The 16256-nt window shown below is 34.2% G+C and overlaps 1 long non-coding RNA gene and 1 other non-coding gene across 2 annotated transcripts in view; both read left to right on the forward strand.

The window, feature by feature from the left end:
• Window positions 1-16256, forward strand: part of LOC122199221 — a 234706-nt gene that overhangs the window by 51579 nt on the left and 166871 nt on the right. The window lies entirely within an intron of this gene.
• Window positions 6655-6785, forward strand: LOC122203015. Its single transcript, XR_006195020.1, has one exon. It is a non-coding gene; the product is annotated as a U6atac minor spliceosomal RNA (small nuclear RNA).

A 16256-nucleotide genomic window follows, 5' to 3' on the forward strand; every position in this document is an offset into this window, starting at 1 on the left:
ATACACTTCACATCAATTCTGTATGAACAATACATATATGAACAATAACATAAAGTTTCCCACAGGATGTATTTAATTTAGCAGGAAAGATAGTCTTAAAATTAACTGCAATAGTATGTGATGAATATTAGGATAGGCAATATAAGGCAGTTACCTAGCAGAATATATGGATGTATGCAAACTAATCTCACATAGTTGTGAGACTAGAAGAAGTAATACAATTTAAGGTGTCTTGTATATAGAAAAGCTCAATACATGCTATTTTTCAATTTTACCTTCTTTTATGGCTGCCTCCAAACAGTCAAATTGCATTTACCTGATTTAGAATAAGTTGATTTCTTTTCTCAGTGAATTATTAGAAGTAATATGATATGAAAATGTGGTTAAAATAGTATTGGAATTGTCTTTGGAATAGTCTTACTGTAGGGAGAATAGGGACAAATATTCATATGCTTTTTTATCTTAAAATATAATATTCAAAAATTGAGAAACATGATTCTCATATAAATATATAATGAATATGTGTCAAAGAGTTTATTCAACTAATTGCTGAGGAAACCAGTTGGATATTAAAATTGGTTCAGAGAGCATTTGAAGTGCTATTTATAGGCAATTAAAAAATGTTAGTATAAGATTACTAGGTTAGATACAAAACTAGTTAATAATTTATTACACTACAGTATAATAAAACTAAATCATTAGATTTTTTTCCCACTGAATGATTATATTTATATCAATCACACAAAAATCTGAACATAATAAGGTACTTCACCAAATCTGGATACTTAAATGAATTGTGTAAATATTTCTCCATTGTGATTATAAAAGTCTCTAAAAGTTATTCCTGACTGCAAAAAAAGGCTGGCTTTATTTTTTTAGCCTGATTGTTTACATAGATGCAGCAGAGTATAGACCTCCTTGAGTTTGTACTATAAACCTAGAGTGATATAAATCAGTTGGGCAACCACTAAGCCAGAGTATTAACCACTGTCCTGAAAATTTAATATAGTATTGTTTATGTGTGAATTACTCTCATTTTGAGATGCCCCAAATTTGCTAAAGTTTCTGGTCTTTGAGGAAGTGAAAGATTAGGTCCCAGCAAGCCAGACATCCCGAGGGCTTAGCAGGCATTGGCTTTACTTAGAAAACCAATTCTTGAACCTGATTGAAACAGAAACAAAAACAAAGATAGAAAATCATTAGAGAAGAAAAAAATAAATAAAAGATAAATGAGCTCAGAAAGTTAAAGTTCTGCCACTTGGGATTTACTCTGGAATAAGAAAATATGTGTCAGGGCTTAAGCCTCCCATAAGGTATACTTTTAAAATGATTGTCAGGTTACTCCCTTGGGTGTATTAACAGGACAAACTCTAAAACTATTGAAGTGTAATTTCCCAAAAGTTAAGAACATAATTCCTAAAAATAAGTAATGAGTATGTATTAAAATTTTATTCAAGTCATTAATAGGAGATCCATTAAGATTTTCAAAGTTGTTCAAAGACCAAGACACACTAGGTGTTTACCTGTAATATAATAAAGGAGCTATAGGATAAATTTCTGGATGAAATACAAAATGGGTTGAAATCCAACAGAGTGTTTAGTCTAACCTTTGGAGTTATTTTCACTGCACAGAAATTACATGCATCTTGACTGGAAAAAATATGGTGGTTACTATGTAATTTCACAATATCTGTCATTATTAATCAATAGTCTTAATAGATCTTATTTTTTTTAATCCAGTGAAGATGAATTAGTTTTTTTCCCCCTGAAGATTCATAAAAATCAATACATTCATATTTTTGGAAAAGCATGTAGTGGATAATTACTGCCAAAACCCCACTAGGACAGATTTCCTCCCAGGTTAGCATCCTAATGTGTCTTTTTCTTCATCCCATCCCTCTTTTTTGCTTAATTTTTGTCACAGTTGAAATCCACTGTCAATTAAGAGCCTCTTTTTTAAGACTGCCTTGTAAATTAGGGGGGGGGGGGAATCTGATTTAATCAGAAGACTTACAATTTTATTAAGTTATTTAGTAACAAACCATATAATAAAATTCACATTCATTTTTTAAAGATTTGCCATTTAAAAAGAAGAATGTATTTTTAGATGCATAATAATTTCTTTTTTTTTAATTTTTTTAAACGTTTATTTATTTTTGAGACAGAGAGAAACAGAACATGAACGGGGGAGGGTCAGAGAGAGAGAGGGAGACACAGAATCTGAAACAGGCTCCGGTCTCTGAGCTGTCAGCACAGAGCCCGACGTGGGGCTCGAACTCACGGACCGCGAGATCATGACCTGAGCCGAAGTCGGCCGCCTAATGGACTGAGCCACCCAGGCGCCCCTAGATGCATAATAATTTCTATACTAAGCCTGTTGAGAGGCTTCTGAGAAACTTTCCTGAGAGTCTTTGGGACCTCATGATTGTGTGGATGCTTATGAGTATGAATGACTATAAAACATATAAGACATTCCTAAATTTTTTTAGACAGTATCTCTGAAATATCCAGTATTGTGTATTTCATTTATGACTTTTTGGGATCATATAGTGGTTATTTAACCCTCAGCATACCAGGAGAAATAGAAATGAATGAATATTGCCATATATTCTTTTTAGGGAAATGGAATGGTCCTTGGCATGATGAGGTTCTTCCCACCAAAATGCTAACTGGAAATAAATACCACATTTTCTGTTTGTCCTTAGTTATTCATTATATGATTTATAGATTTTCTTTTTTCATTATTCATTATGTGATTTATAGAATTATATGATCAATTTAACTATTATGATTAATGTCAACAGTGCTTCATGAATAATTTTGCATTCATTTTGATTCATATAATAATTGTAAAATGTCTTCATTTCAATTTTCTTTACTTTTCTATTAAAAGGATAAATTAAGACATTTGAATTTTCAACTACCCAGTGAAATCCAAAGGCAGAATATAATACATTCTTGGAAGATGATGCAGTAATTTTGGCAATACACTAAGAAAGCTGAGAGAGGATCAGTTTCTTTTTATATCATCTTTGTAGGTGATTCCATCATTCTTTTCCATTTTATTTTTGTTTTAGACTTATTTTAGCATGGTTGGGAATAAGAAATGACCAGTAATGAAATCTTAGGGTAATTAAATAACAAAATATTTCAATGTATTGGAAATACAGTTAGCCCTTGAACAGCAGAGGGTTAGTAGTGCTGATCCCCTGTGCAGTCAAAAACTGTGTATATAGGGGCGCCTGTGGCTCTGTCGGTTAAGTGTCCGATGTCGGCTCAGGTCACAATCTCACAGTCTGTGAGTTTGAGCCCCACATCGGGCTCTGCGCTGACAGCTCGGAACCTGGAGCCTGCTTCCGATTCTGTAGCTCCCTCTCTCTCTGTCCCTCCCCCACTCACGCTCCGTCTCTCTCCCTCTCTCAAAAATAAATAAACATTAAAAAAAAATTTTTTTTAAAAACTGTGTATATAACTTTTGACTCGTCTAAAACTTGGCTGCTAATAGTCTACTGTTGACCAGAAGCTTACACAAATAGTCAATTAACATATATTTTATATTTTATATTTGTTATATACCGTATTCTTACAATAATGCAAACTAAAGAAAACATCAGGAACATCAGGAGGAAGAAAAAATACATTTATAGTACTGTACCGTATTGAAAGAAAATCTGTGTGTAAGTGGACTGGCACAGTTCAAGCCCAGGGATCAACTGTATAAGAGCCAATATGTGTGTTAGATTCATAAAAAAGAGACAGTGAATGCACATTTTAATTGTGGGATAGAATGAGTTTTATTCAATTTAAAAATACTAAATAAATTTTCTTCTTGTTCTTTGAAGGACAGCTAAGATAGAATAAATGTCATAAAATAACAAGTCTTAAAAAGAGTTAGAACTTTTCAAAAAAGAAACTCAAAATGAAAATTGGGTCTAGTGAACCCTGACGTCCTACCATGTAGAGTGATCCTACCACTGTACGGATAACAGGTTTATCAATCAGGATCAGTTGCATGGTCATATTAGAAGACAGAAAGCTAAAAATACGTATGGTTTTAAATCAGTGTGAAACAATTTCATCTACCAGTCATGTGTAAGTAAAATCCCAGTTGTCATTAATATAATCACACACAAAAAAAGCAAACATACTCTTACACACCCCTAAACTATGTCTAACCAATGTTCCATCTTATAGAATTAATAATATCATCAACAAAATGAGTGCAAATTGCTAATTTCATGATAAGGTAATCATTAGGTTGATTAAAACCCTGTAGGTAACATTTTTACTTCTCATTAATAAAAAAGAATACAAAAATATAATTAACAAAAATATAATTATACAAAGAATACATTTTCAAGTATTCTTTGTATTATTGTACTTCCTAAAAATATATTCATTGACATAATCTGATAAGTTATGTATATAGCGATGAGTTAACTAAGTAATCTTGGGAAAAATGTTTTAAAGTAAATCTTAATACTTTAGTCAAAAATAGACTTTTTGTATGCACGCAATGTCATGGAATGGCATTAATCCATTCAAATGTCATTTACCATATTATGTATCATACTTACTATATTAAATCATAATAATCTGCTTTTTCCTCTATATCCAATTATACTTTGAGCTTTATAAAACGAACTAATATATATTTACCTACTGCCTGACACTGAGAGACATGGTATAGGAGAGACTTAAGTACATTTCTGATGTTACAAATAGGATTTCCAAAATTTAGTTAATTTATTCATTAAAAAATATTTATCAAGTGCCTGCTGTGGTTTGGGCACTGTTCTAGGCCTAATCTCTAAGAAGTCAATAAAATTTTCTTAGATGAATGGGCATGTAAAATAAAACCTACCTGTTGTTTTAATAAGTTAGCTTCTTAAAATGTCAACTTCTCTTTACCTAGAAAGGAATGATAACCTTTGTTTAGATATGGTTGTATTCTATATGAGTGGATGTTAGATAAATATCTCAGTTTGAAGACAATTTTACTTCATTAGTCAAGATTTTTAGAGGGGAATGTTCTGTTTTATTAGGAACTATATTTTTCTATGTTTTGATAAGTTATTTACTTGCTATAGTTGCTTTAAATAATTTTTCTGGAAGATATGTTTATTCAGGCATTCAAACGTAAATAACGCCATAACAAATTAATAGGTTTGGGCTATATCAACATATTCCTTCTGTATATTATCATACCCTTTATTCTTATTTGATTGAAATCTGTTATACTGGGCTTATTTTTTCTACATAGGGACTTACACTTTTATGTGTAGTCCAGTGTCTTTGTAGAATTATCTTAAAGATTCAGGGGTGCCTGGTTGTCTCAGCTGGTTAAGTGTCCACTTACTGATTTAGGCTCAGGTCTTGATCTCATGGTTCATCAGTTTGAGCCCCGCCTTGGGCTCTGCACTGATAGGGCAGAGCCTGCTTGGGCTTCTCTCTCTCCCCCTCTATGTCTGCTCCTCCTCTGCTCATGCTCTGCCTCTTTCTAAATAAATATAAACAAATGAACTTAAGAAAAAAAGAATTATGTTAAAGTTTCAAATTCTACCAAAGACCTATGGGTGGCTGTAGATCATTCTACATTTAGAATAATAAAAATAATTATTTCAGTTGTGCTCTCCTATCTCTTTCAGGCAGTTTCACAATACCTTAAACATATATTCTTTAAGATGCTATTTCAGTTCAATAGTATCTTAATGGTATTTCACTTTTCCATTTAAACGCTTTCTTCTTAGGAAGAATTCACTATATGATTAAGACTATAATTATAGAAATCTAAGAAAAAGTATTTACTAAAGAAGGATATATGATTGTGTCTTAAGGGGATATTAGGATTCTAGTTATGTATGTGCATAAAAAGATAATCTTTTGAAATACTGCTCTTAAAAATATTTTGCCACACATATTTTAAAAATTCACCTTTTTTGTATTTCTCAAGTAATACTTGTGTATGCTTATTTTTTTATATTTTAATATTAATGGCAGAGATGGGAAAGACATATAAATTCTTAAATCTAAAGTCACATCTCTGCTTTAAAACACATTACTGTTTAAAGACAGTATTTCAGAATGTCAACATGAATGGAAGTGTCAAATTGATGCTTAATACTAATTTGTTTATATGTGCTTGACTGCACTTAGATGGTAAAAAGGTAGGTATCAAAAATAAAGATTATTTTGAGACACTGAAGTAGGTTTCTTTTTGTTTTCATTGCCATAAATACCATTAGTGTTAATTGGAGATTTACATGTGCATTGAGAGAATAATATACCTCATTATTCTTGAGTAACAGCTACTGACTTTTAAAGGCCATTTAGAATGTATGACAGGAAATAAATAAAAGCATTCCACTTAACTTTTTGAAAGTTATTTTCATATACCAGAAAATGAAACAAAAGGCTTCATGAATATTCCACTGCCATAGTTTTAATTTTATAACTTCCACAACAAAACCTTTAGAATTCCCTTTGTAGCTTAACTAGCTGGGGAATATGTGAAGTAGGTATATCTTAAGTCTGCTTTGTGGTAGGTGACCATGGCTCTGAAGAGTATATCCTATTTACTTTGTTGTTGTTGTTTTAGGTATTTAACTATTGGAAATCCACTGATGTCTCTAGTGTTCAAATAATTAAGATTTTGTGATGTGTAAAGGAGAGAAGGTTATAGCACTCCTGTTGATTGACAAGGATGAAAGAGGCCCTTGGTCCTGACAACATATATATGGGGAATGCATTGCCACCTACTGTGTGGCATCTAACCATCATTTTTATAGGCAATGAGGATTTAAGAGTGTGCTTATGATGAGCATAGTGTTGTGTATAGAAATATTGAATCACTATATTGTACACCTGAAACTAATATTACACTGTATGTTAACTGGAATTTAATTAAATACTTAAAAATAAACACATAATTAATATTTCTTGAAAGATCACCTTGGGATATTACAATAAAAATAAGTAATTATTGAGCACATATATGACAGTCACTATTTTTTAAGTGCATTTCAAGTACGAACTTACTAATACTCAGCAACCCTGTGAGGTCAGTATCATTATCCCTATCTTATAGGTGACATAATAGAGGCATCAAAAGGTAAGTTAACTTGCCTAAAGTTAACACACATAGTAAGTGGTAGAGTTAGGATTTGAACCCTGGTCACATGGCTTAACAAATGGAGCTTGATGTAGTTATATTGGCTCAAATGAGTTGGCTTTGTCCTAAAATATGAACACACTAGTTAACAAATTAAAACCTTCTAGTTAATCCAACTTATTTTATTTTATTTTATTTTATTTTATTTTATTTTATTTTATTTTATTTTATTTTAAGTTTATTAATTTATTTTGAGACAGAGAGAAAGAGTGTGCATGCACATGTTGGGGAAAGGCAGAGAGAGGAGAGAATCCCAAGCAGGCTCTGTGCTGTGCTGTCATTGCAGAGCCTGACGCAAGGCTTGACCTCATGAACTGTGTCCAACTCATTTTTTTTAGGAGTCATGTTAGATAAACTATTTTTACGCATACTTCATAGGATTATTTCAACAGTCACTCATATAGCTTAGGAAAATATTTCTTCCAACCTCACACCATAATCTTCCTGAGAAGTTTTTCCAGGGACAATTTCAAAGCTCTTGTAAGAGCTAACATGTACAGAATGCTTTTCTAAGACAGATGCTATCGTATGCATTTTTTTCATATATTAAATCCAGGAACTACCTTTGAGATACAGTTGCTGTCCTTTTATAGATAATGAAAATGAGGCAGAGAAAGGACAAGTAATGTTCACATGTGAAAAGAATTTGAACAGAGGAAGCCTAATTCCAGAAAGAAGACATGATGTGACTGAAGAAAAGTGGATATTGAGTTCAGTGAGCCTGGATTTAAATCCCACATTATAGCGCCACAGAGGGAGATAGGGAGGGAGAGCATCGTCTTGTAGATAAGTTAAACAGAGTCAAGCCAAAGAAAGTTGGTCTGCTTTTTATTTTTGTCACGCACAGGCCATTTTATTATGTTTTAATTTTTTTAATGTTTATTCAGTTTTGAGAGACAGAGAGAGAGTGTTAGCAGGGGAGGGGCAGAGACAGAGGGAGACACAGAATCTGAAGCTGTCAACACAGAGCCCGATGGAAAGCTTGAACTCTTGAACTGTGAGATCATGACCTGAGCTGAAGTCGGACACCCAACCGACTGAGCCACCCCAGTGCCCCATGCACAGGCCATGTAAAAAAAAATGCCAGGGATGAAATAATCCTCCCTACTGCCTTCTGAGGTGGGATGCTCTACCTTCCTTTCATACACTTTTACCAGGACAGACCCTTAATTAATAACATGTTTTGAGCCTTGGTTAATGACATGAAAATAAGATTAGAAACAGGTAGTCTACAGGATTGCTGTAAATGACAAAACAGAAGTGAAATAATTTGTAAACAGAAGGTAGAGTCACTCCAAGATAATAGGAGTCCTTTAATTTGAGGCAAAAATTGTATCACATTTGGCTTCTAAAAGAGGTTTTAGTACTTGGCCAGCTATGTCCCCTTCACATTAACTCACTGCTCACACTCAGAGAGCCTGATCATACAAAGCTCTGGTGAAGGTGGGTGGTGTAAACTCTCGTTCTAAATCTGCCATGCATGCAGGCTTTAGAATGTGACCTATAATTTTCAAACCACAGAATACTGTTTGTGTGTTTTTTTAATGTTTCTTGACTCAAGTTAATTTATAAATAGAAGGAGAAGAAAATATTGGGACCTCAGTACCATCCAGTTGACATAGCACATCCTTCAAGTTTATTAACTATTTGTTTATTAAACAAATAGTATCAAACACCATGTACCAGGCATGCACCAGGGTCTGGGAATAATATCTACTATTTTCTTTCTATGACTGCTGAAACAAATTACAACATGCTTAGTGGTTAAACACAGCAAAATATATTATCATATAGCTCTGTAGGTTAGAAGTCTAACATGTTATCATCGGGCTAAAGCCAGATTGCTAGCTGAGCTGCATTCGTTTCTGAGGCACCAGAGGAGAAACCATTTCCTTGCTTTTTCCAGCTTCTAAAGGGTACCCGTATTCCTTGGCTCATGACCACCTTCCATCTTCAAACCAGTAATGCTTGGTCTAGCCTTTCTCACACTGAATCATTTTGACACTGATTCTCCCAACTCCTTCTTTCACTTCTGAGGATATTTGTGAACACATAACTTCCACTCCTTGATATTCCAGAAGTTTCCCTATTTTAGGGTCAGCTGATTGCAAGCATATTTCTGTTTGCAATTTTAACTCCCCTTTGCCATGTAACATACTAGTAGGATCCAGGGATTAGAACATGGACATCTTTGTGGACCATTACTCTGCCTCCTGCATCATCTCTGTTCACACATTACTTTAAGCTTATGGAAGAGAGGTGCTAACTACCTGATTAAGCAAATAAATATATACTTCAGAAACTGTGATTTATGCTATTAATGTTTTATGGTATTAATGAGTGTTTAAATCATGGAGAGGTGATATAGATCATGGAATTTTTTCTTAGCTGGCTACATTTGTCTTGACATTTAGAGGAAGAGTGTATAGTTCAATTAGTGAAAAGAATTAAGGAAGAGATATTTCATAGAACCACATATAAGGGTTTAGAAGTAAGAGAAAACAAGAGAATTGGAGGAACGAAGCAAAAACCAGTGTGCCTGTAGCAAAATGAGCCTTGTAATTCAACTTAAAGCCATTACCAACAGTCTGTTATATTCTACTGGTTGAGATGTTAGGAATAAAACAGGGAAGAAAATTTGGGTTCTTCATTTTCCTCTACCTCCGGGAATGGCTCATGCTCTTTTTAAATCATATATTTGGCTCTGAGTAGTGTAAAAACACTTGCTCAAATGGGTACAGAGAGTGTACTGTTGTTTTGTTTTCAGCTCCCTGAGATATTTAGAATATTTTTAAGCATATCATGCAAGTAAGATCTTCAGTAATTCTGTAGAATTTAAGAGTGTTTCAAATCATTTGTCATTTACTATGCTTATATATGCTTAGTGTTTTTCCCTATTATAATTTGAGTTTTTTTAGATATTAGGATAATCATTCTACCCATATCAGTATTACGGATATGATCTTTTTTTAACAATTGAAACAAATTTAACCTTTCTTTAAACCAGCATAAGGTGAATATTTTCTTATTGTGCTAAAGTTGGCTTATAGGAGGAAAGAAAAGTAACATTATACTTACAGTTAATTTAGTAATCACGTATATTTGCAGTATTAGACAATTGCAAAAGTCTCTGCCATAACACGGCTAAAGGAACTTTGTGGTCTAGTACACCTGTTTCTGAATTTTTCTCATTGGTTGAGTAACCTTATTAAATTAACACAAGTTCTTTTATTTTCAGATTCTGTATCAGAAAAGTGTGATGATAATACTATGGAATGGTGGAATGGGATTATGTATGTGAAGTGATCAATATAATGCTGAACAGAGAATTCTCAATATTTGGTAGTCGTTATGTTTATTATTAAGTAGTTATTATCTGGCCATAACATTCTTGCTAGTATATTTCTATTACTGTACTATTCGTCTCCTTAATAGTAAATGTTAAGAAAGCTAATGAAGAGAGAGAGAAAAAGTAATGCAAAGTAGCTTTCTAACCTTGGTATTTTTGAAGCTTTGTCTGTGACATGATATTGACCGCAGGGCACGTGTTTGGAGCCTTTCTGGGTTTGATGTTTCCCGACCTTCTCTGACATTCTTCTGACCCTCCCAGCAGTTTTTCTCCAGCTCTCTTCAGCATTTCCTCAGCTTCCTGGCTGTGCTTCAACACTCTTGGAAATTTTCCCAGATGATTCATGAAAAATCATGTAGAGTAAGAACCTCAGGGTCACAGACTTAGAAGAGGGGGTTCTGAAGGGCAAAATAAGACTATCCAACAAAAGTTGTTCGTGACTTAACAGAGAAGTTTTAACTAAAAGAAAAATATTATTGTGTTGAGTAGAATAAACATGAGGATTTCATAGAGTCAAATAAATCATCTAAAGACAAGAAAACTGAACTGGGTGGGGGTGATTTCTGTAGTGGGGTTTCTATTTTAACAGTGATTTTTCAGTTTGCATAGTTCATATAAGGTCTCTCCTATACACATGTATGAAGAGAGACTGATATATCCAAAACAAACAGTATCTCTGTAACTCTAATTAGAGGTTCAATAAAATAGCTAGAACAGAAACTAAAGCTCAAAGAAAGATCACAGTTTTAAATCCACACTTTAAGAATATATTTGTCATAGTATGTGTTAATAGAAATAATTTTCAAAATAAATGTTTTAAAACAAAACTTTTCATGGGAAGCAATGTGGCTTGTAAGATAAAAAGAGCTGAAAAGTTAACTAAAATGGTAACTCATTGTGATTAGACAATATCTGTAAGTATATAACACTTATATGTCTCAGCTGTTTTTGATGGTACCATTTATGTTGAGCAATATGCCTTTCCTTACCGGACCTGGAAAGTTACCATGATTCTTGTTTGTCAGTATGTGCCAAATGCACTAAAAAAAATCAGAAGTGGAAAATCAGGGCTGACTGCTGATATCCTCTTGGTTCGAGTCTCAAGGCCCTTGAATCTGAAGGCTACTATGCCAGCATTTACCCAAAGTCATGGGAAACTCTGGAGAAACTGACAAGGCCAGTGTCTAAGATCCAGTTTCGGTGGGAGTTCATAAAGTTACAGAGCTCTGATGTGTTGGCACCTACCAGAGAGTTTGCCAGGTACTCCCGAGTCCTATTTCTGATCAGGCAGAATGACATTCCTATCCTTTTTAGTCCAAAAAGTTTTCTCTTTCTCTTTTTCCTTCCTATTATTTATTCTCTAGACTAAGCTTTTATAAAACTTTGAAAACTCCATAGTTCTTTGATATCATGCTAGTTTGATTTTTCAACTTCCAGACAAACATACACTTTAATGAAAGATTTGGACATAACCTAGCTATTGAAAAGCAGTTGGGTATGATAGAAAGTAGATATGTACACATATCTTAACAGTTTTTTTTTTTTTTTGAGGTTAAGCATTTGATCTTTAAGGAATTGTTTTTCTCCCTTTGTCTTGCAAGATATCATCATCCTGACCCTAAGTTCACCCATTTAACAAATACTGTGTTTGCTGAGGTCCTTTTATAAGCAAGATTCTGTGTTAAGTGAAGGGTATACAATGGTGATTAAAACAACATGATTGCTGTTATCATGAAAATCACAGTACTGGGAAGGATAGACAGCAAATATTCATGTCATTATCATTTATAAGATAAAAGAACAAAAAGATATGCATGAATTCCACATCAAAACAAACACTAATACTCTATATATGCTCTGAAAGCTAGAAACCTAGACTGCTAGGAACTCCTATAAAAACCCTGCATCAAATGAACAATTACAATGGATAAGGCAGGAAGGAACAGAGTGATGAATTAGACTTCATTCCTCATGTCCAGGAACTGATAGTTTCTGGCTAAGAGGATAAAGCTAGCTTTATGGAGAAGATGACATTTAGAATGAAATTTTAGGATAAGGATGATAAAGAAATATGGTAAAGGGCACTAACTGCCAGGCAGAAAGAATAACCTCCACATCTGACCCTTATTTTGTGCCCTTTTGATTCCAGAACTAATCTGGTGTGTTTACATTTTCCATTATCCCTGGTGCTTGGTGGTAACTGCTCCCTGCCTAGCCTAAAATGTGCTTGGGGTGGAAGATAAAAAGAGCAAAAGACCATTACTTCTATCATTATTTAGTTGAGTGAGATTTTTTTAAAAATCTCCAAATAAATCCTTAAAAATTTAAGAAAATATTAGAAATAACCCACATTTTGGAAGCTAATGACGTTAGAAACAATAATGATAATTATCAAAACTCAATGAAGTTTTACTCAGACTAACTGATACTTGGGAAACCCAGCTCCTGTTTTCTTTGCCCTAACTTAAAGCCTATTTGAGGCACTTTCATTCAGACTTTAATCATTTTTCCCTCTTTCTGTTTTGGTTCTAATTCTTCAAATTAAAGTTGGTACATAGTTAATTTTATTCTTATTATGAAATATATATGTGTATTATATATGCTTTATTCATATTTGATAAATTTATGTATGCATTCTGTCAGAATGTCTGATAAAACTCATAATACATTTCTTACTAAAATGAAAATTAAAAGTTTGGGGAAGAAAAAGAGATTGACAATTAAATGACTTATTCAGGAAGACTTGAGTTCTGTATCCTTACAGCATAGAGTGTACCCATCAGCGAATTTCTGTTACATCTCAGGAATATTCCTATCACAATTGGAAACTTAGCCACTAAAACTTAATTGTTACGATCAAACTGGAAACACAGTATTTAAATAAGTTGTCAAAAATTAGGATTTATGCTCTTTAGATGCTCTCTATTTTAATTACCAAAGTCTCCCTACAGAAGACAATGTATTAATAATAAATAGCTCTTGTATATAAATGTTCATTGATGTGTATGTGTGTGTGCCTGCCTTGTCCCTTGTATTGAAAGGTATCTTGTCTTAAAACAAAAATGCACATGCAATACTACTGTAACTAATAAATCATGTATGAAAAATGTGAAAGATGGCATTATATATCAGTCAGTGCTTCTTTGTATAATTAGATATATTTTCTTCAGTTTCTGCAGACCATCTATGACATTTTTGTTTTAAAAGTTCATTCATAATGTAAATGAATAATGCATTTTCTCATGATGGACACCCTGAACACTAATGTCATGTCACTGATGATGGGGCTGTCACAAATGTGAGAAGAGAAATGATAACTAGAGAAGTTATTTTTTACCCCACCAAATGTTAAGAAAAAAAAAATTACTATGCATTAGCATTGGACACTCTGCCCACTTCTATAGTTTATAGGGATCAACTTTCTAGAAAGCCATGGATGCCTTCCATCTGTTGATTTACTCTAGAAAGGAAGAAATTTTAGTTTAGAATAGGAGGAAGAATTTATACCTGGTGAGACACTGGGAGCAAGTAAAGCTCTAACATGTAACTCACTGGAGAATTTCTTTTCTTTTCTTTTCCTTTCTTTTCTTTTCTTTTCTTAAAAATATTTATTTATTTATTTACTTACTTATTTATTTATTTAATGTTTTAAGAGAGAAAGAGAGGGAGAGGGTCAGAGAGAGGGAGACAGAGAGAGAGAATCCAAAGCAGGCTTTGTACTACCAGCTCAGAGCCCTATGCAGGACTTGAACCCAGGAACCCACGAACCCTAGATCATGACCTGAGGCAAAATCAAGAGGCAGACACTTAACTGACTGAGCCACCCATGTGCCATTTATTTATTTATTTATTTATTTATTGACATTTTTTAATATTTACTTTTGACAGAGATAGAGTGAGCAGAGGAGGTGTGGAGAGAGAGGGAGACAGACAATCCAAACTGGGCTCCATGCAGACAGCGAAGAGCCTGATGTGGACTAGAATTAATAACGAACCATGAGAACATGACCTTAGCCAAAGTCTCATCTCAACCAACTGAACCTCCAAGGTGCCCCTATTTTTTTTTTTTTTTATTACTTTAGATAGACAGAGAGAGTGAGCAGGGTAGAGGGATAGGGCGTGGAGAGGGAGGGAGAATCTTAAGTAGGCTCCACACTCAGTGTGGAGACCCATTGCAGGGTTCAGTCTCAGGACCCTGATCTGAGATCATGATCTGAGCAAGAGTTGGAGGCTTAACTGACTGAACCACCCAGGAGTCCTGGGAATTTCTTAATAGAAGGTGTCATTTTAGGATTAAATAGCTATTTTAATAAGGAAGATGCATTTTTAAATTTGAGTTTATTTGACAATTCTGGGCAAGTCAAGTATTTTACATAATATATTTGGAAGAGATAAGAATATATTGAATAATGTATATTATTTAACAACTCCTCATTCATATCATCCCATTTTGTTCCTGCAACAATCTTGCTATATAGTATATGCATATGTAGTAGTATTAACCTGGTTATGATAATAAAACAAATCACAGGATAATGAGAAGTAAGTCCCAATTTTTCTAACTTGTAATCTGGTTTTATTATCATGATAAGTAAGACAAAAACTTTCCTCTGAAATACTTAAATAATGGAAATAAAAGGTAAGCATTGTTTTAAAATGGTTCAGGGAGGGGGTGCCTGGGTGGTCCATTAGGTTAAGTGTCCGACTTTGGCTCAAGTCATGATCTCACGGTTCAGTTTTTGAGTCGGAGCCCTGTACTGGGCTCTCTGCTGTTAATGCAGAGCCTGCTTCAGATCCTGTCTCCTTATCTCTCTGGCCCTCCCCCACTCACAGGTGCTATGTCTCTTTAAAAATAAACATTGGGGCGCCTGGGTGGCGCAGTCGGTTAAGCGTCCGACTTCAGCCAGGTCACGATCTCGCAGTCCTTGAGTTCGAGCCCCGCGTCAGGCTCTGGGCTGATGGCTCGGAGCCTGGAAGCCTGTTTCCGATTCTGTGTCTCCCTCTCTCTCTGCCCCTCCCCCGTTCATGCTCTGTCTCTCTCTGTCCCAAAAATAAATAAAAAACGTTGAAAAAAAAAAAAAAGATAAAAATAAACATTAAGTGGGGCGCCTGGGTGGCTCAGTCGGTTGGGTGGCCGACTTCGGCTCAGGTCATGATCTCGTGGTCTGTGAGTTCCTGCCCCGTGTCGGGCTCTGTGCTGACAGCTCAGAGCCTGGAGCCTGTTTCAGATTCTGTGTCTTCCTCTCTCTGACCCTCCCCTGTTCATGCTCTGTCTCTCTCTGTGTCAAAAATAAATAAACGTTAAAAAAAAAAAATTAAAAAAAATAAATAAACATTAAGAAAAAATTGTTCACGGATAAATTACCTAGTTATTAGTATCATCTCTTTCCTGTATTTTAAGTTCTTTAAGTGGCAATCTTTAATAGCTATAGAGATCACCTTATAAGTCACAAAATATATACTCAATAAATACCTGTTAAATAAATGCACAAGTATTCACAGAATTTGTTTTAGTTTAATTGTTTTACTACTATCTTATCAGCTTGTTTTACCTTATCAGAAAATAGGGTTCCCTCTAAACTTTCTAGTTTGAGTGTATAAATATGCATCTATTTAATCTAGGCTATCAAACATCTTTCATCTGGCTAACTTCCAGAGAAAAGCCTTAATCTCTCACAAAGTAACCAAAGCAAATTCCTAGTGGTGGGTAGAACAAAGTCTGGTGTCTTATAATAA

The sequence above is a fragment of the Panthera leo genome, chromosome A1 (genome assembly GCF_018350215.1).
Source record: "Panthera leo isolate Ple1 chromosome A1, P.leo_Ple1_pat1.1, whole genome shotgun sequence".
NCBI classification, from domain to species: domain Eukaryota; kingdom Metazoa; phylum Chordata; class Mammalia; order Carnivora; family Felidae; genus Panthera; species Panthera leo.